Below are 26,279 nucleotides of genomic sequence, written 5' to 3'. Positions count from 1 at the left end.
GGAATTACAGGTATGCACCACCATGCTAGGCTAGTTTTTGTATTTTTGGTAGAGACGGGATTTTGCCATGTTGACCAGCTGGTCTCAAACTCCTGGCCTCAAGCAGTCTGCCTGCCTCGGCCTACCAAAGATCTGGGATTACAGTTGTGAGCCACTGCACCTGGCCAGTGGAAACACATTTAAATGCTCCTCTCTTTTGAAAACAACAGTTAGTTTTTGAACCGTAAAGGAAATATTTGTTAATTGTAGACATTTTGAAACAATTCTAAAATTCAAAGAATTAAAATCATCCATAACTCTTTTACCTACTCGTAGTTAAGTTTTTGTTATATTTCTCTCCAGTCGGTAATAATCTTTTCTTGAATGATGTGAAAAAATCACTAGTGCTTGGTGTTTGGTGTTTTTTTTTTATTATTCATAATTCAATCAACCTCATTTTACCAATTTATTTCCAACTCAATAAGGAGTTGAAAATTTTATATACACGTTGGCAGAGCCTAAAAATGATAAACCAAATTTTCCTGTCTTTCAGAAATTTAGAAATGGAGTTTATGTAAGCATTACCTTTCTACTCTTCCTAACCTTTAGGGCCACTACATGACATTTTTTTTTTTTAAATAAAAAGGAAGGAAAAGTCTGAGTATTTATTTTGAGCAAACATTCTGTTAGCCATGGGAAAACAAAAGGGTATAAAACATTTGTCTTTAAAGAGTTTATAGTGCGGTTGTATAGGAAGACACATCTTCAAAGAAAATTTCAATGCAACTGGAAGATGGGGCTCTAAGGACCCAGCCTCTCTCATGGAGGAGGTAACATTGCCCAAAGAATCTCTTTCCAGAGAGAATCAGTTTCCTCTCTGTGGTTACAAGAACATGGCAAGTGCCAAGTGTTCATTCTGGAGGATCACCGGAAAACTATGGGCCAGTGAATCTGGAGAATTACAAAACTGGGTCAGGTATAGTCAGTTCCTGAGAGAATCATGGTGCCATTCACCAGGATAAGAAAATCCCAAGGAAAGTGGACATCATTTTACTGAAAAGGAAAATAAATGATTTTGTCTGGACACGATTGACTGTCATCATGTGGTGATATCCTGCATCAGGCATCAAAGAATCGTAGATCAATGAACAATTAATACTTGAAGGGATTTTAGAGGCAATTATTGTGTTAAAATTTTTTCATCTTAGACATAGTGGAAGATAAGTTTCCAAGAGATTTAATAATTTTGCAAATGCCACCAAACGAGTTGGTTATAGAAGTGGGACTAAAAGATAAATTCCTTCTTTTTATGCTACTAGCACATGAGAAATCCTGAATTTTTGTTCCTTGTTCTTTGGTGATGGTGGGTTCAGTCATCTCAGACAATCTCAAAAGGGAATTTTGGACAAGGTAACCCCCAACATCCTTTCCAGCTCTGATAGTCTACTACCATCAGATAAGCTCAGGAGAAATGTGGCTTGCTGAAGAACGGATTTGTAAGCACTGAGAACGTTTAAGATCCCTGAGAGAAAAAATGATGACAGGGATCAGGATATCAATGATTAAGCTTTGTGCTACCTCTTGATATGTGGTGTGGAAGAAAGAAGAGAAACCACAAAGGACACCCACAAAGAAGTGGGTATTGAAGCAGAAGAATAGGAAAAGGCCTGGGACAGAGACAAGAGGAGGGGCTGAAGAAGGACTGATTAAATGTGGCAAATGCCACAGATGTCAAGGCGGATGGGAATTGGGAAACGGCAATGGGATTTGATAATGAGATTGGACAGGAAGAGTCTTTGTATTAAAAGATTTAAAGTACATTGATTAAAGTAAATTATCTATTAAAAGATGGATACAAAAGAGAAAATATTGAATGTAGGTAGTTCGAAGATAAATAAGAATAAGAGATAAGGTGTATAGAATTGTGCAGGCTATAAGAACAATTACAGGCAGAGGAGAAGAAAAGCAAGAGATTGAAGATTTGTGAAGAAGGATTTGTCTGATGGCATGAAGTTCCAGAAGAGTTGGAAGATGGGGAATACGCTTAACACAGCTAGAGAGGCTGATTCAGGCAAGGGGAAGGTGGGCACCTCTTCCTCTGAAAAAGGAGTAAAGGAAGAGTAGGCACCTGAAAATACAGAGATATTTAGAGTTCTGTGGATGCATAGCTGGTTTGAGGTGGAGGAAAGTATATGAAGGATTTTGTGACAAGGAATTTGTCTTCTTAGTCATTATAGTGGCAAGACCCAGGCTGAGTGGTGAGACTGAGTAGCTAAGGACTGAGCAAAAAGATCCAAGCAGGGGCTGGAGGGAGAGATCCACAGAGGGTTAAGAAAAGAAGGGGGAGCTGCTGTAAAGTTAGGTAGAAAATGTTTCAGTGCTTCTCTGATGCATAATTGTGTGACTTTTATTTTAATGTTTGGGGGCTGAGGGTGGAACCGTAGAAAGTAGGTTTCCCAGGGCTAGGGATTAGCAGAACTGAAAATTAAAGGATGGAAGCTGCCAGGGACTCCAAACAACTTAAAGTTGCTGATCATGTGTCTCAGGCTGAACAGTGAGGTGATGAAGTGGTAAAGGTACTAATGAGCTTGATAAAGTGGTGGGATTAAGGGGCTGGCCCTCACACTAGGGGAGGAGCAAGATCAGTAACATGAGGGAATGGGAAATGCTAGGTCAGAAAGTCATGGCTAGATAGAAAAATCATTGAGTGAAAAGAGGAAGCAGAGAGAATGGCTTATGAAATAACAGATCCCTGACCTTGTGGAGCTCACATGCCATCAGAAAAACCATCAGTAAACAATAAAAATAATAAAGGAGAAGATTACTTAGCAGTATGAGGAAAAGGGGAGAGGAGAGCAGAGTAAGGGAGATTGGGACTGCCAGGGGAGGGGGACGGGAGGGAAGTTTTCACAGTGGTTGTCGGCCGTCACTGAGGTATGATTTGAGTAAGGATGGATGGAGGTGAAGGTCGTCCAGGGTAAGGGTGTTCTAAGAAGAGCGGGCAGCATGGAGTGTGTGAGGCACAGCAGGGAGGCTGTCCACTACTTTTTGCTACATAGTGTTGCTGGGCTCGTGCCTTCTCTTGAGCTGCAGAGCTGCGAAGCTCTGCTTTTATGTTGTGACCAGAGCTTGGAATAGTGCATGCTCTGTCCCGGATCCCTTTCCTCTGGGTAGTAGCAGTACCCACATTGTCATTTTGGTGCCTTACTTCTAAAATAAAAGAGTCTGTATTGCAGGTATTAGGTGTGCAGGTTCCTGGCTGTGAAAAAAATAATAATAATTTTCTGCCTAATCTGATCTTAAGCTAGAGGAGTAGACTCAGAAATGGAGCAAATGAATCTTTATCCTTTTGTGATTTGGGTATTCAGAAGAATAAACTTTTATTTATTAAAATGTTTCACTGAGATCTTAAGTCTTTATTGGACAGTAGGGGTTTAAGATTAATAGAGTCATCCAAAAGATCTCAGTAACAAAATACAGTCTTAGTAACTGACATGATAATTCTTCTGAGGAAAAAAATACAGGTTTGATGTTAAAATGCCTGTCTGGATAGGCCCTTAGGAATTCACAGATTTTGACGAAGGCTTTGGATTGTGAGGTTATGAAATTGAGGGGTTGAGTCAAGACTGTTAATTTTTTCAGGAGTCAGAGAGGCCTGATCTTGGATCTGAATTATACAAGAGTTAAGAGTAATTGGGAAATTGATTCAAGTCAGCAAATACATTAACAGTGGCTATTTGTTTGCTATGATTATACACATTCTATTATGCATTGCTGACATTCAAAGAAAACTACCTGACATGAAATTTTCCCTTAAGCACAATAATTCTTTGGTAAATGTTTCCTAAGTATCTATAATAATGAAACAAAGAAGATTTACAAAGATCAAAGCAAGCTTGTTAATCAACAATTAATCCCAGGAACAAGTTGTAAAAATACATTCATTACAGCAAAGCCACCTTTACCTTAGAATTCTAACAAATAATTAATTTGAAATAGAGTTTGAGTAAATGTGTATCAAAGACAAAGCCCAGAAGACAGGGTGTGAGTGATAGTATTACTTGATAAAACTCCCTGGGATTTCTGTAGTCTGTTACATGTTTGTTTATAGGAGCTCAGCTGAGAATGTTTAATTCATCAAAACAAAGTTATCTTTCCAAGATGTTCTTATAAACGCCATTAAGACCACATTGTCTAAGATGAACTCCTGCCCAGACAGACTTGGAAATTGACATGTAATTTTCCAACCCATATTGCTAGTAAAATTAGAATCTTTTAATGTAATTTCTATTAACTGGTGACTGCTAGGAGATTATAAAGAATTTATGTTCCCAGATAATGTAAGTGCTCACAATTGTTGCAGGGAAATCTCAAATCATACTCATTCACTGTATCACGGTCTAGGCCAGAAGGTTTTCTGTCTTCAATAGCCAATATTCAAGGTAGCAGTTGGTTTTGTTTTTGCTTTCTCTCTTTAATGATGTTTCTCAGCTTAAAATGTGTGACCCCACCCCTCCTTTCTCCTCCCTTCCCCTTCCCTCCCCTCTCCTTCCCTCCTATTCCCTCCTCTCTCCTACCTTCCTCTTCCCTCCCTTCTCCCCTCCTCTTCCCTCTCCCCTTCTCTTCCTTCCCCTCTCCTCCCCTCCTCTTCCTCCCCCTCTCCTCACCTTTCCTCCCCTCTTCTTCCTCCCCCTCTCCTCCCCTCCCCTGTTCTTCCCTTTCCTCCCCTCCCTTCCCCTCCCTTGCCCTCCCTTCTCTTCTCTTTCAATTCCCAGAGAGGTAGCAAAAACATTGAATTTCTAAACCGTCATCCTAATTGATAGTTTAAAGTCCAAGAGCTTTAATGTGCCACTGTGTTCTTCTGTAACCTTGTTTCTAACATGTTGATACCTTTTTGATGCTCTTGAGAGCTCACGGATGGCTCATATGATTCTTCTATCTGTCAAGTATCACCTTCTGCCAATCTCACTTCACACACCAAGCATCATCTGAGGGAGGAGGTTGAATTTCCTGAATTGAATCAGGAAAAAATTTCTGGTGGAAGATATATATGTATGTATGTGTGTGTATATATATGTATGTGTGTGTATATATATGTAAAAGCTAAAAACCAATGGATGAACAGAAGCTGCCCAGGCAATGAAGACAGCTAAGAGTGTTCTGGAAAAGGGGAGAGATGTCAAAATAATTAAAACATGGCTCCTATGGATCTTTGTAATACAGTTCAGTATGGACCACAGTGGCACATTAAAGCTGTTGGCTGCATTGTAGTGAATAACCTGGGGTATAAAATGGAGGTAAGCAAGTGCGGTGATAACCCAGGTGAGCAAATAGGATGACTCAGAATAGGGCGGTGGTGTGGGGTGTTGGAAAGAGACACATCTAAAAAATGATTAGGAGATAAGTTAAACAAAATTTGATTTTTGGCTAAATATGAGAGTGAGGGAGAGAAAAGAGTGAGGGAAAACTCAGGTTTCCAGCTTGAGTAATTGGTTGGAGAGTGATGTTGTTCACTAGGAAAGGGAACACCTAGGGAGAAGCTGGTTGGAAAAAAGGTGAAGATGGTGAGTTCAGTTTTGGACATGTTGAGCTTTAAATGTCCAGAAGCCATCACAGTAGCTGTGCCCAATAGACAAGTATGCACACAAGGCTGGGGCTCAACAGAGAAATCTAGCCTAATGATTTGAGTTTTATTTCCATGGAAGTTGATAAATCACTGGTGGAGTGTGTGCACTGCAAAAAAGAAGGTGGCTTGCACTATACCTTGAGGAAATATTTTCTCTTTCAAAGGCAAGCAGAAGAGGACCTATAAAAAATATCTGAAAGGAAATGAGGTTAGAATTAAGGAAATCAGCAGGAAAATGTGTTTGAGGAATGAGTGGATCAACAAGTGGTGAAAATTCCCCACCAGATCTATGAAAAATTTCACCAGTAATCCTGACAATAGCAGTTTCAGTGGCAAGGCAGGGGAGAAAGCTGTATTGCAGTGGGTTGAAGAAGGAGTGGGATAAAAGGGAACAAGGATGACAAAGATGCCAAAAACAAAGATGCCAAAGGCAATTGCAGCAAACAAAAATTTTAAAATGGGACCTTCTTAAAATAAAGAGCTTTGCATAGGAAAAAAAAAAAAAAACTATCAACAGAGTAAACAGACAACCAACAAAATGGGAGAAAATATTTGCAAACTATGTGCAAACTATGTGTGTAACAAAATATCCACAATTTATAAGAAACTTAAATCAACAAGCAAAAAACCAAAAACTCCATTAAAAAGTGGTCAAAGGGTATGAACAGACACTTTTCAAAAGAAGACATATGCTGGCCATCAAATATATAAAAAACACTCGACATCACTAATCATTAGAGAAATGCAGATCAAAACCACAGTGAAATACTATCTCACATCAGTCAATGATAATTAATGAAAAGTAAAAAAAAAAAAAAAAAAAGTAACATGCTGGCAAGGTTGCAAAGAAAAGGGAACACATGTACACTGCTGGTGGGAGTGTAAATTAGTCCAGGCATTGTAGAAAGTAGTCTGGTGCTATCTCAAAGAACTCAAAGCAGAGTTATTATTTGATCTAGCAATCCCATTGCTGGGTATATACCCAAAGGAATATAAATTGTTCTGCCATAAAGACACATGCACATGTATGTTCATTGCAGCACTATCCACAATAGCAAACACATAGAACCATCCTAAATGCCCATCAATGATAGACTGGATAAAGAAAATGTGGTATATATACACCATGGAATACTACACAACCATAAAAAAAGAACAAGATCATGTCCTTTGCAATAACATGGATGGAGCTGGAGGTCATTATCCTAAGTGAACTAACACAGCGACAGAAAACCAAATACCACATCTTCTCATTTAGAAGTGGGAGCTAAACATTGAGTACACATGGACACAAAGAAGGGAACAACAGACACAGGGGCCTACTTGAGGGTTGAGAGAGGGAGGAGAATAAAGATTGAAAAATCACCTGTAGAGTACTATGCTTATTAGCTGGGTGGCAAAATGACCTGTACACTAAACCCCAGTGACACACAGTTTATTTATAGGAGAAATCTGCACATGTACCCCTGAACTTAAAATAAAATTAAAAAATTTTTAAAAGTGAATGAGGGTTAAAATGGACAACTTTTTCAAGAATTTTAGTTGAAAAGAATGAGAAGTGGGAGGATAGCTGGGTGGGAATGTGCAGTAGACAATTTATTTTTTAATATAGGAGAGGCTCAAACATGATATATACTTATGAATCAGTAGGAAATGAATGACTGAAGACATTGAAGTTTTGAAGGAAATGTTCCAATCTTTTATTCTAGAATACATGTGGGTAAAAGTAAATATTGAGAAAGTATACTAAGTATTACAGCAGTATTCAATTTTTATGTCATTTTCATTGTTCATCAAACATCGTAGAAGATTTAAGTCAGGCATAACATTTATTTTGATGCATCATTTCCTTAATATAGACCTGGTTTAGATTGTATTGTTTACAAGAGGTTTGAAATCAGAACTTTGTGAACATATTTGTACAGTTGTTACACATTTTCGTGGCAAAAGTATTTTCAACTTTCTGAGTAATACTATTGAGCATTATGGTAAACAGTCAAAGGGTGCAAAACTATGCAAATGTCCCATTCTGAGTAAAGTGAAAAAGTTTGTGGTATAAATTAAGCAGATGTGTTATACTAATGAGAACAAAATTAGCTTTGACACATTTCTGGCAGGTCTAGAGAAAGAGAAGATATGTTCTCCACCACACACGAAGTGTTGCATCAGGGCAACCACGGATGTCATCGTTGAGCCTAGGAAGTGCCAGGAATATGCTCTACTTGGACAAATCCTGCCTCCCAGTGGGACCAGAGTCAAAACCTCAGTGACTTTCCAGGTTGAACCAATTGAGAGATTTTGAAACTATTTTGATCAGACTGGAAAGTTAGGGACCACCATTGAAGAACTTGAGAGGTGACAAATTCCACAGGTATGTGCATTTGGTGAAGACTGGCCACTTTAGTAAACACTAATCAAGCTCTTATACATAGAAGTAGAAACCCCAGAGAACTTCAACTGGATTATCAGACAGAAAAAAAAAAAAAAAAAAAAGGGTTGAGTGTTACTTTGATTTTGTCCACACTTTCTTTTCTTTCCCAATGGATAGAGTCATGGAAGTAATTCTAGAAAATAAAATGGAAAATGCAAATGTTTTCTAACCAGATGGCCTAATTTTGGAGTAATTCTAATTAACTGAACATTGGATGAAAGGGACTTGGGCCTCCTATCTTCTTTAGTAAACTTCAGGGAGGTGGTACTTATAAAATGAACAGACACTTTTCAAAAGAAGACATATGCTGGCCATCAAACATAAAAAATACTTTACATCACTAATCATTAGAAAAATGCAGATCAAAACCACAGTGAAATACTATCTCACATCAGTCAGAATGGCTATTTCTCCTTAAATCTACAATTAAAAATATTTTATTTTCCCTAAAATTATATATACTGATTTAATTTGGAAATTCTTATAATGGTATATTTTAGTTATTCTGAGAACATAATTACCTACACTGAGTATCTATATTTTTAAAGAAATGAATATTTCACAAAAGGTATTGGGTACAATGAGCTGCCATTCCAAGCCTCAGATACATTGAAACATGTTTTCGTGCACTACTTTTGATAAAACTGATTTGAATCAGAATAAATTGTCAATAAAGAGAACACAGACTTGTATGGGTTTTATTTTACATATTCTTACATATAAAATGAGAATTTTAAAAATTATTAAAAGGCAAGTCAAATACCTGAATCACTGATTATAATGAACAATTTTTGGAAAGAAGAAATAAGAATGTAAATTTTATTATTTTTTTTTGAGACAGAGTCTTGCTCTGTCACCCACACTGGAGTGCAGTGTCGCAGTCTCGGCTCACTGCAACCTCCACCTCCTGGGTTCAAGCAATTCTGTTGCCTCAACCTCTGGAGTAGTTGGAATTACAGGCACCTGCCACCACGCCAGGCCAGTTTTTGTATTTTTAGTAGTGACGGGGTTTCACCGTGTTAACCAGGCTGATCTCAAACTCCTGACCTTGTGATCCACCCACCTTGGCCTCCCAAAGTGCTGGGATTACAGGTGTGAGCCACCACACCCAGCCAAGAATGTAAATTTTTAATGTAGAAGAAGGCATCAGCCTGATTCTGAAGAGCATATTGGTATTCACTGATTAGATTAGCAAACTTAACATCAACATTCCAAATCACTACTAAGTTATTTCATTACCAAAGCCTTTCATTATTAACCTTAAAGGCTGAGGTACAGATTTATAGGACTAAGCATTTGCTTTAGTCTTTTGGTACATAGTGATGTGATAGAATTTTTTTTTTTTTTTTTTTTTTTTTTTTGGTGGCAGGGGCAGATAGGCTGCCAGGGTTTTTATGTTGCTTTATTAAAATCATTTGTATACAGCTGAGGCTGGATTTTAAAGCTATAATTCTGACCCATTTTCCTCTGCAGTTTGAAAGGAAACAAAACAAGACTGAAGTCTCAGCTGAAAATTGCTTTCAGTCTGATCCCTTGGGCCTCGGCCTCCCAAAGTGCTGGGATTACGGGCGTGAGCCCCGGCGGCTGGCCTAGATTCTTTTATACCAGACAATGCGCCTATCACTCATTTGCTCTAGTATTGGCTGATAATAGCCCTTATTCTAATAGCCCCTTCCTTTAAAGAATTGCCCTTGGCAGGCTTGGCTCAGTATCTCACGCCTGTAATCCCAGCACTTTGCGAGGCCAAGGTGGGCGGATCACCTGAGTTCAGTAGTTCAAGACCAGCCCGGGCAACATGGGGAAACACTGTCTCCATAAACAATACAAAAACTAAAACAAATTAGTCGCACATGGTGGCCTACATCTGTGGTCTCAGCTACTTGGGAGGCCGAGGGGGCAGAATCGCTTGAGCCCCGGAGGTCGAGGCTGCATTGAGGCAAGATCATGTCACGGCACACTAGCCTAAGCTACAGAGCTAGACCCTGTCTTAAAAAATAATAATAACAATTGCCCTTGACAAGACCTGCCTACCAGGAAAGCACCAACCTAACCTCCACCCTGCATGGAAGTATAAAAGGCTGGCTCAGCCTCAAGGTCAGTCTACCTCTCTGGTAGAATTTTCTTTCCCAAGGGATCAGACTAAAAGTAATTTTCAGCTGAGACTTCCTTCTTATTTTGTTTCCTTTCCCCTGTATATCCAGCTTTCCTCACTCAATTTTTCCTGAAAGTACTCAACAAGTCACATAAACCAGAATCTTCATCTCAGTCTTTGTTGCTAGGAAATAAGACCCTATATAAGATGGTAAAGTCCAACCATGTACTAAAGCTGTGTAGTCCAATGTGGTAGTCACGAGTCACCTGCGGCTGTTAAATAAAATAAACTAAGAATTCAGTTTCTCAACCACACTAGTCACATTTCAAGTGCTAAAGAGTCACATGCAGACATCACAAATATAGAACATTCCACTGTTGCAAAAGCTTCTATTGGATAGCACTACACTAAAGACTCTGTGCCCTGAAATGTTTCCTCTATTTCTACTCTTCCCCCTTAAACTCTCAAAGAAGGGCATAGTTAGTGCCCAAGTGTAGTTTGAGACTTCAGCATTCCTCTCTCAGTAATTGATAGAGCAAGTAGATAGAAATCAATAAGGATAGAGAAGACTTGAAAAATGCTATCAACCAATATGACCTAAGATACAGATAGAATATTCAACCACTAATATCAGAATATATCACCTCAGGTACACATGAAGTGGTCATCAAAATACACAAATTTTGACAAATGTAAAAGAATGGAAATCATACAAGTATATTCTTTGAAGATAATGAAATAAAAAATGGAAAATAATCTGGAATATCTTCACAATTTGAAAGTTGAACAAGGCACTTCTACAATATTTCATGGTTCAAATAGAAAGAAAAATTAAAAAGTATTCTGAATTGAATGACAATGCAAGCACATTATGTGGGGTGCAGCTATAGCTACACTTAAAGGAAAACTCATAGCAGTAAGGGATATTTTAGAAAGGAACAAATTCCTTATATCAATGATATAAGTTTTGCCTTAAGAAAGAAAAGAGTAGTTTAATTCAAAACAAGCAGAAGGAGACAATAAAGATTAAAAATAAAGAGGATAAGTTAATTAAATTAAAATCAGAAAAACACTAGAAAAAAATGAGTAAAACCAAAAACTGGTTCTTTACAAAAATCAATGCAATTTATAGACAACTTTATGTCATAAATTGAAAACCTTTAGATAAATAGGCAAGTTCCTTAAAGGACACACACTGCCAATGCTCACTCAAAGAGAAATAGATAACCTTAATTGTCCTATACCTATTAAAGAAATTGAATTTGTGGTTAAAACCTTCCAGCAAAAAAATTCTGTGGTTCACTAATAAATTCTACTTAACATTTAAGGAAGAAATAATGCTAATTCTATGCAAGCTCTTGTGGAAAATTAAAAAAGAAGAGGCCAGGCATAGAGGCTCATGCTTGTAATTCCAGCACCTTGAGAGGTCAAGATGGGAGGATTGCTTTAGCCCAAGTGTTTGAGACCAGGCTGGGCAACATAGAAAGACTCCTGTGTCTACTAGAAATAAAAATAATTAGCTGGGCATGATGGTATGTGCCTGAGGTCCCAGCTCCTTGGGAGGCTGAAATGGGAGGATGGCTTGAGTCTGGGAGGGGAGGCTGTAGTGAGCCATGATTATGCCACTGCACTTCAGCGTATGTGACAGAGTGAGACCTAGTCTCAAAAAAAAAAAAAAAGAAAAGAAAAAAAAAAAAAAAAGGAAGGAAGAGAAGGAGGGAGGGAGGAAAATGGAAAAGAGGAAACTTTATCACTCATTCAATTAGGCTGGCATTACTGTATACCCAAACTAGCCAAAGTCATTATAAGAAAACTGCGTATCAAAACCCTACATTTACATTGACAGTATAACCCTCCACTAAACATTAGCAAATTGAGTGCAGAAATATGTAAAAATGATAATATATCATGACCAAATTCAGTTTATTCTAGAAATGCAAGTTTGGTTTGAAGTTTGAAAATGAATTGATATTATTCAACGTATCATTCAACATAAAATACTAAAAAAGAAAAGCCATACAATCATCTCAACAGATGCAGTAAAAGTAATTGACATAATTAAGGATTCATTCATGATATAAGCTCTCAATAAAGTAAGAATAAGCAGAAACTTCCTTACTATGATAGAGGGCATCTTTGAAAAACATTCAGTTGCCATCACATTTAATAGTGAAAGACTCTTCCCTTAAGACTGGGACTAACACAAAGCTGTTGGCTGTCACCTCTCCTATTCATCATTGTCCTAGTCAATTCAATAAGGGAATAAAATGAAATAAAATAAAAAGCATTCAGACTGGAAATGAAGTTGTCTTCATAAGTTACGTAATTGTGTCTGTAGAAAATTCCAAAGAATGTACAAAAAATGACTAAAACTATAAAGTGAGGTTAGCAAGTTTACAGAACACAAGATTAATATAAAAATCAACTGCATGTTCATATATAAAAAATCACTAGCAATGAATAATTGAAAACTGAAATAATAAAAGTTCTATTATGTCTGTGGTGTGTATGTAGAAAACTAAAAATATTACTAATGAAATGTATCAAAGAAGACCTAAATGAATGGAGAGATATATTGTGTTCTTATGTTGGGATATTTAATATTATTAATGTATCAATTCTCCCTAAGTTGATTTATAGATTCTATGCAATCCCAATAAAAATTTTAGCAGAATTTTAAATAGAAATTTACAAAGTGATTCTAAAATTTATATGGAGAGGCAAAGGAATTAGACGAGCCAAAATAATTTTGAGGATGTTCAAAGTTTGAAAACTCACATTACCTGATTTAAAAATTTGTTATAAAGCTATGGTAATATTTTGGCCAAAAGACAGACATAAAGATCAATGGAACAGATCAGAGAATCTAGAAATATACCCAGCTCTATATGGTCAATTACTTTTCCTTTGGTCAATTAACTTTTTGACAAAGTTGCCAATCTAATTGAACAAAGAAAGACTATTCTTTTAAAAAGTGATACTGGAAAAACTGGACAAATTCATGAGATAAAGAACCTTGATCCATACCTGACACCATACAGAAAGATTAACTAAAATGGTTAATTTACCTCAGTGTAAACATAAAATCTATACTACTTCTAGAAGAGAAATTCGAAAATCTTTGTGATCTTGTGTTAACCAAAATTTTCGTGGCTATGACAGCAAAAGTAGGATGCATAAAAGAAAAGAAGTATATAAATTGGACTTTACCAAAATTGTACACTTTTATTCTTCAAAATAAACTGTCAAAAAAACTAAAAGACAAGCATTTGTGAAACACATATCTCGTAAAAGATTTTTATTCAGAATATCTTACATCCACCCAAAACTCAATAATGAGAAACCAATCAAGTCAATTAAAATAGGGACAAAATATTTGAATAGATACTTCACTAAGTACATTACTTCACAAAGATATTCAAGATCATTCATCATTAGTACCATTTAAATTAAAGCAACAGGAACTATCATTGGGTACTCAATAAAATGACTACATTATAAAGAAGAAAACAAAAATCTGACCATACCAAGTACTGGTGAGAATATAGAATAACCGAAACTCATTCATTGCTGGCAATATGCAAAGTGGTAGAGATAGTTTGGAAAATAGTTTGGCAATTTCTTAAAAAATTAAACTTATACTTCTATGACCCAGCAGTAAGTCTCATTCCTAGGGATTTACCCAATTAAAATGAAGACTTACGCTCCTGCAAATGCCTGTATAACAGTGTTTGTAGTGCTTATATTTATAATAGATCAACACTAGAAACAACACCAACTGGTGAATACTTAAAAGTGTGGTAAATCTATGCCATGGAATACTACTCAGCAACAAAAAGGAACAAACTACTGATAAATATGACATCACGGCTGCATAACTACATCTCAAATTTATTTTGCTGAGTGAAACAAGCCAATTTTAAAAGGCTACATACTGTATGATATCACTATATGACATTCTGAAAAGGCAAAACTCCAAGGATAGAAAATAGATCATGAGTTGCCAGGTTTGGGGATGTTGAGAGTGGCTCATTATAGAGTGGCATGAGGGAATTATTTGTGGGGATGGAACTGTTCCATATTTTGATTGTGGTGGTTATGTAACTGTATGTGTTTGTCAAAACTCATAGAAGTATACACCAAGAAGTTTGAATATTATTGTATGTAAGTTCTATCTCAATTAAAAATATAGAAAAATTACAGAAGACAGAAAAAATTTGAAGAAATAAAATATTTTTTTCAGAACAAAGACAAGACCCTACAATCAAAAGAATTCACAGATTATAGTACAAGCTAGATAAGAAGAAAATACTGAACAGAAACATCCCTATACACTGACACATACTTGTGAAATTTAAGATCATCAAAGCCAAGATTGTGCCATTGCACTCCAGCCTGGGCAACAAGAGTGAAACTCCATCTCAAAGAAAAAAAAAAAGAGAATAAAAAAACGGAAGTATGGGGGTATGGTAAGTAAAAACTATAAAATAGGAGCATATATATAAATTCTAAATGAGTATCTAAATGAGTTAAACTCATCAATAATAATAGACAAGGTAGAATTTGAGATAAAATATACCTTGAGGGGAGAGATGCTACATATTAATAAAAAATAAATCAAGGAAACGAAATAATCACAAATGCATATGAACTTAATTGCAGAGACTCCAAAAGTATTTATAAGGTGGTAGCTGACAAAATTATTAGAAAATGGATCCATTAATAATTATAATTGGATTTTAATAATATGAACACAGTAAAATGAATATCAACTTTCATCCTGAATGGAGGTTTTCTTTTGAGATCAGAAAAAGACAATGATGCCTACTATCACTACTATTTGGCGTGAGACTGAATATCATGACCAATGCAGAGATGGGAAAAAGCAGTGAGTCTTGTAAGTATAAGAAAGGAAGAGACAGCAGAGAGGATGCGATAAGCTACATAGTAAATCTAACAAAATCAACTGCAGGAAATCAAAACTGCAATTTTTGAGTTACATATTCTATATATGGATTGCTGACAGACAATATAATTATTATTACCTTTTGACTTCCTTCTAGGAGAAAAATCCTGAAGATTGAGATCCTAGTGAACACAAAGTAAATCCTGTTTGCCTGTGACAGGCCCTGTTGATACTGTTGTCCCATTAATTAAATGACCCCACACTCTCAGATGGATACCACTTGGACAGTATTCATGTGATTACCCAAATTCTGATTGCTGAATTTTATGTAATGAAAATATCAATAGAATATCATATGTAACTCATAATATAATTTAGTTTCTTTTTGTAAGCATAGCGAAAAGTATAAAATAAATATCAATTTATTTGAATATTTAAATTTGTTTCTCCTATTGATGTTGTTGATCTGCCCATCCACTTGAAGGAGGCAGGAATCATCACTGTAGTATTCAAACCATGAACGTTATAGTGGTTTACAAGAATTAGGAATGAAAAGAAAAGAAAATATGTCCAAAACAAAGAGAAAATGAGAGGAGATATACCCTTGGATGTACACCATCTTAATATTTGGAACATTACTGCAATCCTACAATTCATTTAAAAAATATTTTACATAGATCTCATGCAAGCTTGAAAGTAAGAAAAGTACAGATGTGGTTTTTAATTTCTATTATCAGAAAGAGTTCTTTAAGTGAAAATAAGAACAAAAACACATGGAAATATGAAGTGAAGAAATTTCATAAAAATTTAGCATACATAAAAACTAGGAAATAATTTGGGCATAACTCATTAGATTATTGTTAATTTATTTTCCAAGATAACATTAAATTACTGCATCTCTGACTACTAAGATTGGGTTAATTTATTTGTTATTTTCATAGACATGAAAAGAATCTACAAATTTTAACCATTAGTACTCTCTTTCTATTTAAGAGATGCTAACTGATAACAAAATAAGGTCTGATTGGCGTATTTCTGCATATTTTAAGTCATATTTGAGTAAATGTGCTAAAAAATGATGCAATATCATAAAAGAAAGTAGCAAGATTGAAAGAAAGCTAAATTATATCATAAATCACAAATGAGGGTGAGTTGTCATTTCTATAACTATTAAGAAATGTCCCGATCTGGAAAAGCTAAAGATTTAGCTATTACTAAAGATTTTGGGTAAGAAAAATTTACTGTATTATCATTGACCTAATAAGGATCACTGATTCATTAAAAAGTATGTAAACATTGCTGGAACCTAGATTTTTAGGAACCATGACCTTTTGCCTATATTTGTGAATGCATTCAATTGACTATGTTGTTTTTGGCTAGTGAAGACACAATAGCTAAATTCTGACACATCATGCATAAAGAGAGCCTTTCTTTCTTTTTCTTTTTTGACCACATATTCTAAACATAACAAAATCTCTATATATAGTCTTACATTTTATATGTAATGTAAAGTCTATATATTATATATAGCATAGTTTTTTATATATAATATAGAGTCTATATATTATATATATTTAATTTTTTTGAGAGAGGGTCTTATTCTTGTCACCCAGGGTAGAGTGCAGTGGTATGATATCAGCTCACTGCAACCGCCACCTCCCAGGCTCAAGCAATCCTCCCACCTCAGACTCTTGAGTAGCTGGGACCATAGACACATGCCACATGCCTGGCTAATTTTTGCATTTTTTGTACAGATGGGCTTTCCCAGTGTTACCCAAGTTAGAGTCAAGCTGGACTTGAACTCCTGAGCTCAAGTGATCTGCCTGCCTTGGTCTCCCAAACGCTGGGATTCCAGGCGTGAGCCACTGTGCCTGGCCCCAGATACATATTTTTCAATCTCACTCCTTCAAGAAACTTTACTCAGTTTACATATTGCGAACATCTGTCCTTTGTGGTATTGTTCTCTGCTTTCTCCCTCCTATCCTTTTCCTGCATAAACAGTATTGCTCTTCACATAGTATGTAGATTAGATACTATCTTTTTTTTTAAGGCAGTTTACTTATTTGACAGAAAGAGACATGCTATATTCACAGAATATATCTGATGTATAAAACTCATAAATAAGGTTTGCCTTACTTTAGGACTTAGATTTATTGGGGGAACAAGATATCCTAATGACTGTCACATTTTAAATTTTATGATTCCTCTCTCTGCCTTAAATTCCAAACTCACATTTCCCTGAATCTACTTAGCTATACAATTATGTCTCACAAGCAGTTCGCACTCAATGCATAGCTATATGTATTATCTTGCTTCCTATTTACAAGTGGGTACAATCATTATAATACAACTTTCTAAATGTCTACTTTAACCTATTTTACAAATCTGAAAAATCATAATAGTAACACTTATCTTCTAAATTTGGGAGAATTATATGAACTAATATATATAAAGTGCTTTGTAGAGACCAGCAATTTTCAAAATTATTTTTATTGCCCCACTTAGCAACATGTTCTTGGTTACAATATTTATACTTCCTTCCTGTCTCTCAAATTCTTTTCCTTCTTTCTTCTTCCTCCTGCCACTTCCCTGGTTATGTTTTCTCATCTAGATTATTTCACAAACCACCTACCTTATCTTTTGGCCTGCAAACTACACCATACCCTGTATGCTCAACATACACTTTACGCTGCAGGTAGAGTGACAGCAAGAAAGCTAAATGGTGATTTTATCACCATGATTCTTCAAAATCCCTCAACTGTTTGCAAAGATAAAATATAACACCCAGTGTCAGTAAGCATGCTAGAAAATGGCATCTCACATGTCATCATAGGCATGAAAATTGACATTTTTTTCAGAAAGCGACTTGCCTCTATACCAAACCCTTTCAATAGTACTTCTTGCTTGACCCAGCAGTGCCACTTACATGTACAATCCTGAATTAAAGGGAGAAAATGTGCTCTGGATTTCTGGCAAAGCTTCCTTTAAGAGCAAAACCCCTTTTCAACTAGTGGTCGTATGCTAGGATAAAAACAATAGGAAATAATAATAATAAAAAAGAAAACTACCTTTGTTAGTGCCAAGAATAGAAAACGACAGTCACATACCATAAAATCAAGGAAATATCAGCCAAGTCTAGGGAAAATTTAATTATCCAGAAGGCACCAAGACGGAGAAAAGAATGCATCATTGTGGAAAATGAGTGGAGAACATTCTGGTGAGAGTTAGGAGAAATATGGTTGGTCCCAACTGAGTTGTGGCACAGTCTCATTTGCTGCCCATGACCTCAGATCAGTATCACTGCAAGGCTGTTAGAATCAGGGCTGTGGAATAAAGCAGGTAGTCAAGTCACACAATTCTTTGCTGATAGAATCTGAAGTAAGTTTACTTTTCTTCTCTATGTTTTCCCCATTTTCAAATTTCCATAGATGAAAAATTAATTTGACAGCAAAACCCCCAAAAAACAATAAAAATGATGGTGGCTTCTTAATTCCTTATTTGAATGGGCAGTTATTCCCTCCCTGTTTATACTCCAGTTATTCCACCTGTGCTAAAACATTTAGAAATTGACAGTACGATATGGTCTTTTTTCCTTCCATATCTTTGCAACTGCTTTCCCCTGCAACTGTTTAGGGAGTTCCTTGTAATTAGATGTCACTCAACTAAACATTTACCTTCTTTGTGAAATATTCTGTGATGTCTGTGTGCATGATTACATATTTCCACTTTTGTGATCCCATTGTACTCTGTCAACATCTCAGTTGTGATATTCACCACACTAGGAAATTTCTGTATACATTTCTCTCTCCTGTACCATGAAAGCTCTAGGACTGCAGGAATTGTTATTTTAAACTTTGTATGGAATTTAGTAAATGTTTGTTTAATCAACTCATAAGAAAATTGGGTGTTAATATTTTACTTTGTTCAGTTTCTTCATTGGGTTTAGTGAAGAAATTTCTCACAATATTGCCTGGAGGACAAGTTTGAGTACAGATATATTCTTCTTACATAGTTTTTCTTTTTATATTTGTCATTATATGTCCATTTCCAATGAGTAAGTGTTTAATTACATTTGTTCATTCCATATTCACATTCCACTTACTGTTGTAGAATGTGGAGATCATGTTTCTTGTGTTTGACTTACTTCACACATGGGAGAAGTTGCATGCACGTGAATTCGCTTAAATTATTTCACAAAGCGGAAGGGTGCAGTGGCTCATGCCTGTAATCCCAGCACTTTGGGAGGCTGAGGTGGTGGAACACTGGAAGTCAGGAGTTTGAGACCAGCCTGGCCAACATGGTGAAAGTCTACTAAAAATACAAAAATTAACTGGCGTCATGGCATATGCCTGTAGTCCCAGCTACTCGAGAGGCTGAGGCAGGAGAATCGCTTGAACCCAGAAGGCGGAGGTTGCAGTGAACTGAGATTGTGCCACTGCACTCCAGCCTGGTGGACAGAGCAAGATCCTGTCTGAAAAAAAAAAAAAAAAAAAAAAGAAAATCACAAAGCGATGACTGCATTTTCATTTCATCAAAAATAAAAATTATTAGTTACTAATTGTATTATTTATCAGATGTGGAAGCAAAAGGATTTTAAATTCACTGTGCAGAGGAGGTATGCTTATAGAGACTTAAGAAAACAAACTGATTGCTTGAATTTTTCTGTAAGCTCACCTGCCAAAAAACAATTCTGATCTGGCTCTTAGATTTTAGTAGATTAAATTTATGGAAAACAGGAATATGTTCCTATGCAAAATGTTTTGGTAAAAGATTTTATGCTGATATTGAGTGAATTTTAAGCTTATTTAGTCTAAAGTAAACTACTAAGTTTTTTTCCAGAACCTCAACTAAACCCAAATATTTGGAGGAAAAAAGGAAGCAAAAACAAATGTTCAATTATACGACAGAAGTTAATTTCAAAAATGAATGATTAAAGATTTTGACTTTTTAATGTTATAACAACATATATAACATTATAGTAGTTATGTTATAATAACATAACTGTTTTCATTTATTTTTAACAAAATCATTAAATTGGTCCTTTCCATGCTTTACTACAAACTCTTTCAATTGTTCTCCATTTCTTTGACAAGCTAGAAGGGTCTAGATGTTTCTCATGTGGTGAGCCCTGTCAAAACACTTTTAAGTTTGCATTTTTTCCAGATAAATGTAACAATACCCATAAATCATACTTATTTGGAATCTTATCTAATATTGCATTGAAACAATTGGAAATAAGGCAAAAGCTTTTCTGACGGAATGCAACACTTTCCTCTCAAACCTCAGACAAAATCTAAAACCTGTGTGAGCCTAAACTGAAAAGAGGAGGAGGGAAAGAAGGAAACATATTCAGTGGTGGACACTGTGCTAAAATGTAATTTTACACTTCCATTGAATCCTATTTTATAAAAACCTGCATTTTTAGTTTTAATTTTGATTCATAGTGCTCTTTGTGAATCATTGAAATGACACATGTTAAAGATTACAAAACAAATAACACAATTTGCACTTCCAGTTTTCTGAATTTCTGGTTTGGCAGTTTGCGAGCTCTTTGAATTTAAGATAAAGAGGGAAACACAATTTCTACAGAAGTGTTATTTCTTCTCAAAACATGATCCAGACATTCATAGAACCATTGAATTTGCTATTGCTATTCTGACTACCTGAGAAATATAAACTTTTTGCGTGTGTGTGTATGTGTGTGTATGTGTGTGTGTTATGTGACATTTGGCATTGGGGCTGGTGGTGAAAGATAAAACAAAACTGCATGTCCTGTCTGCTTTTCTGGTGAGTCCAACATCTGAAGATGTAAATTCAACAAAAATTGGACATGTCCCTAGATAAGATGACTCTAAATAAACATTTTATTTATAGTTCTCTGCTGACACAAATATAACTTGCTAAATCATGCATGTATCCTGGAATATGTGTAAAGCCAGTTTTGCTAAAGTGATTAATTTGTAGACTGTGTATTTTTTCTTATGTGTTCCTTGAGTCAATGAGTTAAATAATGGGATATGCTGTGGGCATGTCACAGTCTGACTCAGTGACTCATGCGTTGGCAGTGGCCATGTAAACAGAGCTACTGTGTCTGAAAGCAATGGGTAGCTAGATACCTTTTTGACAGCTCAATATGAAAACTTAAAGAATTTCAAAACAGGCTGGGTGTGGTGGCTCACGCCGGCAATCCCAGTACTTTGAGAGGCTGACGTGGGAGGATCATTTGAGCCCAGAATCTTGAGACCACCCTGGGCAGCCTAGCAAGACCCTATCTCTGCATGTAAAAACAACAACAAAATTATAATAGTAATAAAAAAGAAATTCAAAACAAAAAATATTTGCAAGGATTTTGTTTCTGGGTCTTTTGATTTTGTTGTGAGATTTTTAATTAAAATAGAATAAAAACCTGAACTTCAAAATCAAGATCTGCTTATTTGGAAATTTTGTCTGTTACTCAAGTCCATTCTTTTACTTTTTCAAAATAAATTAATATTATCTATTTCTGGATCTCCTACATTGCAATTTCTTCAAGATTAATAAAAGTATATTTAAAAATTATTTTTCAACAGAGCAGTGTCCCCTTTCCAGGCTATAGTCCAACATGGTAAGATAATGGAATCGTATGCTAAGCAGACTATCATCTTGATTCCAAGAATTCATCTAGGAAAATTACTTAACAATTGATGATTTTGAATAATTTATCCTGAGAGATTTTGCCAACTCACAAAATAAGAATCATTGGAATTACTAATTGTACTAGAGAGCATATGTACTACATAGAGTACTAAGAAACTTACTAGCTTTCTAGCTGTGTTGACTAGGTTTAGAACCTTACCTCACACACAAACTGTGTGAAGTGAGGTCTAAGTTCTTCGTCTTCTTTATCTTCAGTTCCTTACTTATAAAAGATAAAGAACTAATCAAACCTGTAGGATTTTTGAAGATCAAAAAAACAGAATGCTATTTTTAAAATTTTCCTTACACCATACCTATCATAAGTAAATCCTCAATTTATAGTAGTTTCTGCCATATTTTAATGCTCACAAACAAAAGAACATGATGCAGGTACACCTATTAAAACTAGATGTATCAATAAAAACAGGTATTTTAGTGAATATAAAACTTCAATAATTAAAATCATATAATGACTCAAGAGTATTAGTTTTATGATTTTTTTTTTCTTTTTCTTTTTTTTGGAGACAGGGTTTTACTCTGTTGCTCAGACTGGAACGCAGTGGTGCAATCACACCAGGGTCTCACTATGTTGCCCAGGCTGGTCTTGAACTCCTGGGCTCAATTGATCCTCCCACTTTGGCCTCCCAAAGCTCTGGGATTACAGGTGTGAGTCCCTGTGCCTGGCCAGTTTTGCTGTATTATTGTTGTAAACATTTTGGCAATACGGGGACAACTTAATTTATCAAAAATCAACACAATGTTTTAAGAGCTCTCTATTATTTTTGGCTCAATTAATTTGGCTTAAAAGCAAAAGATTGAGTTACTTGGATATTTTTAATTCTACCACAAACTGACTTATGTAAGTATCTGTGGGGAAGTTTTGTAAATCGGTTTCCAGTTATCTAACTTCAGGGATTATTTTTTAAAAGGGAAAATATCAGAATTTTCTGTTTTTAATAAAGTAGAACAAGAATTTTTTAAACATTTTATTTTATCATAATTTCAAGTTTTACATAATTTCAAGATTATCTGAATAGAAAAAATGTTACTCATTTTATTCTTTACCTAGATTCACAAATTATTAACATTTTTGCTCTAGTTGTTTTATCATTTACTCTCTTAATAAACTTTTTTTAACCATGTGAACAGTGTGTGTTTCCTAAGAACACATTCTCTTGAATAACTAGTAAAATGACCACAGTAAAAAATATATATATCATTTATACAATAGGAATGCTTCATCCAGAGGCAATATTCAAATTTAGTCCATTATCCCAACAATGTCCTATATTTTTTTTCCTGGTCTAAAATTTTACTCAGTGTTAATAATTGTGCTTAATCATCATGTCCCTGGAATGTTTTTAAATCTAGATTAAATCCTCAGTCTTTTCTCTTATAACCTTGGCAGCTTGTAGAGTACCTGTTATTTTGTGGAATGTCACTCAGTTTGAGTCTGTCTGACATTTCCTCTGTTTAGAACCAGGTCGTGCATGTCAGATAGGGAAACAAACATGAGATTTTCCTCTTCTCAGCACATCACATCAGGAAGCACATGATGTTGGCCTGTCCCGTGATTGGTGATGTCAGCTATGATTTATTGGCTAAGATGGTTCTGCTAGGTTTTTCCACTGCAAATTTATTATTTCCTCTTAGTCATTTGTAATTAATTTGTGGAGAGATACTTTGAAGACACCTAAATATTCTTTATTCATCAAACTTTGACCTACTCATTTAAGTACTCATTGATAATTTTTGCTTACATCAGTTTTTATTATAATAGTTCAAAAATGGTGATTTTCTAAGTCTACCATCCCTTCTACATTTATTAGTTGACTTTCCACTTAAAGGGATGAGATTCCCCCACTACTAATTTAGTTTTTGTTCATTTATTTAGATTTGGATGGGTTAATTGATTCTTATATAACTCAACGATTAATAATAATCCATCACCAGGATTATTATCAGGATTCTTTGAGCTTTCTCTTCCTGGGGGTGACTTTAACTCAATTGTCCCTTATCTTTCTTGTGCATTTTTTCAGAACCCCTTTTCTCTGTGGGAATGACTGCAGAAGAGCTTCAAAAGTTGGCTATGCTGGAATTTGGTGCTGATTTTTATACCTATGGGTAATTTTCACTTGTAATATTTTTCTGTCTTCTAATTATGCCAAAGGTGAGAATTTTGTGTGGTTTTATTCTTGTTGCTTAGAGGTTGTTTGAGGAGATTTGGATTTAGGCAGCTGTCATTCATATACCTCAACGGCTCAGGACTCTGGGTTGCAAAGACTTTTACCATCTGGCTTAAGAGTTCCTTTAACGAGGAGGAATCGTCTTGTTTGTAAAATAACGTGAGAAACTAAATTTCAATATAATGTGAAAACTTAACAGCATGGGTTCTAAGAAAATAAAAATGAAGAAAAGCTATATTCTTTGTAAAAGTGATGAACAAATATTAGAAAAAGAGTAGTAGCTGGGCACGGTGGCTCACTCCTGTAATCCCAGCACTTTGGGGGCCCGAGGCAGGTGGATCACTTGAGGTCAGGATTTCAAGACCAGGCTGGGCAACATGGCAAAACCCTGTCTCTACTAAAACTACAAAAATAGCTGGGCTTGGTGGCATACGCCTGTAATCCCAGCCACTGAGGAGGCTGAGACTGGAGAATCGCTTGAACCTGGGAGACAGAGGTTGCAGTGAGCCGTGATTGTGCCACTGCACTCCAGCCTGGGGAACAGAGTGAGACACCGACTCAAAAAAAAAAAAAAAAAAATTGTAAAACGAGTGAGAGAGAAGAGAGGAGAAAGAATGGCCAAGTAATATAGCAGAGCAAATATCCATGGAGGAAAATGAACAGTAAGAGATTATTGAAAGCAGGTCAAATAAATGTAAATAATGAGAAAGTATAATACTAAATTTTAAATTTTTAGAGGCCATGTAAATACATTTATGTATCATTTCGAATCGTAAGATAAATGTAATACATGAACAAATATTATGGGTGAGCCATTTATAGGGTTATTCAGAGGAATAAGGTTGCTTTTCATGTCCTGGTTGTCACAGAGCAGAGGACAGGAGAATAGTTATAGGGGATCAGATGCCAATGACATCAGTAGTCCAGTGGAGGCAGGCAGGCAGAGCACGGGTAACCGTGAAGATATGAACCCCAAGGAATTCTCAGACATCTTCATAAGGGTACTAGATTTCCCATAGAACGTGGGATAGAGTTCTTGGATTGTGGTTTTAGAGTAAGCAGGCATGAGCTCCATGTAGTCTACACTGTGACTGAGAGATGGCCATTGTGCCATATACATATGAACAGTCCAGGCGGGGTGTGAGGGTCAGAGAGCAAGTCAAGTAGGTTGTATCTAGCTATCCTACAGGAAGGTGTTCTCCAGGAGGTGGCTGTGCAAGGTAGATACCTGGATCAACCACACTAAAGAATTAGGAGAAAGTGGACAATGGGAAACTGTGTCGGGGGTGACTAAGCTCTGCTTCTAGTATAAGTCCAACTGATATTTAGAAAGGATTCTGATGCAACATAACATTATAAGAATTCACTACAGTAATTACTTAAGTTTCTGTTTGTAGGCATAGTTTTCATCTTGTCATTCATCAAAGAGATTTGTACTTACTCATGTGAATGTTTTAGTTTATTAAATGTGTCTTCCTAATTAAGATAGTCCAACTATGTAATAAATACTTAACTCCTAGTATTCCTCTTCCTTTCGTGAGCATTCTCAAAATTAACTTCTTTACCTGTTCACAAGATTTATGCATTTATAAATGACCGAAGTCCTATGGTGTTTTGGGTGTATAGTCTTTCCCTTCCCAATTTTGGTTTTGTAATTGGTCTTCTGTAGAATATATTTATATATTCAACACATATCTGTGAAGTGCAGGAGTAATGCATGGAAGGAACATGTGAGGGATATATGTGTGATACTTTCCATGGAGTGGTCAGAAAAGCTCTCACTGAGAGAATGGGAGCTTTGAGTTAAAAAAAAAAAAAAGGAAAGAAGCAAGGTAATTAGCCATACACATATCTGAGAAAAGAACATCCCAGGTAGAGGAAAATTCATATGCAAAGTCCCTGAGTAATTTAAGAAAACATTAAACAGGCCAATGTGCTTTAAGTAAAAAGAGTGAAAGAGAAATAATAGGACATGAAGTTCGAAAGCTAATGGGGACCAGGGCATGTAAGGGCTTGTAGGTGCTGATAAGGACTTTAGCTTATATTCCCCTTGAGATGGGAAGACACAGAAATGTTTTGAGTAGGGGAGTGGCATCGTCTTATTTATATCTCTCAGGATCATCATTCTGGCTACTCTTCTGAGGCTAGTGTGTTTGGAATGGTGGAGGGAACTGGAGAGGCAGTAAACTAGGCCACGCTCAGGATTGTGGAGACCATTGGGAGGTTATCACAATAATTCTATAAAGATATTGTGGTGTCCTGAACCAGTATGATGGCAAGGAAGGTGATTAGAAGTGCCAGATTCTGGATATGTATTGAAAATAGAATTCCCATGTGAGATGTAATAGCAAGAGAGGAGTCAAAAATGACTTCAAACTGACTAA

The 26,279-nt window shown here is 35.9% G+C and overlaps 1 protein-coding gene across 12 annotated transcripts in view; it reads left to right on the top strand.

The window, feature by feature from the left end:
• The window catches only part of LOC105466649 (centrosomal protein 44), a 135,552-nt gene extending 127,576 nt beyond the window's left edge, over positions 1–7,976 (top strand). For all 12 annotated transcript variants that reach the window (XR_011620793.1, XR_011620798.1, XR_011620797.1 and 9 more), the window contains one exon: positions 7,723–7,976. The gene's annotated coding sequence lies outside the window, so the exon portion shown is untranslated. The remainder of the gene's footprint in view (positions 1–7,722) is intronic.
• The last annotated feature ends 18,303 nt before the right edge of the window (positions 7,977–26,279 follow it).

This window comes from Macaca nemestrina, chromosome 3 (genome assembly GCF_043159975.1).
Source record: "Macaca nemestrina isolate mMacNem1 chromosome 3, mMacNem.hap1, whole genome shotgun sequence".
In the NCBI taxonomy this organism is placed as follows: domain Eukaryota; kingdom Metazoa; phylum Chordata; class Mammalia; order Primates; family Cercopithecidae; genus Macaca; species Macaca nemestrina.
The sequence above is the reverse complement of the archived record's forward strand: the minus strand, read 5'-3'. Positions and strand labels throughout refer to the sequence as shown.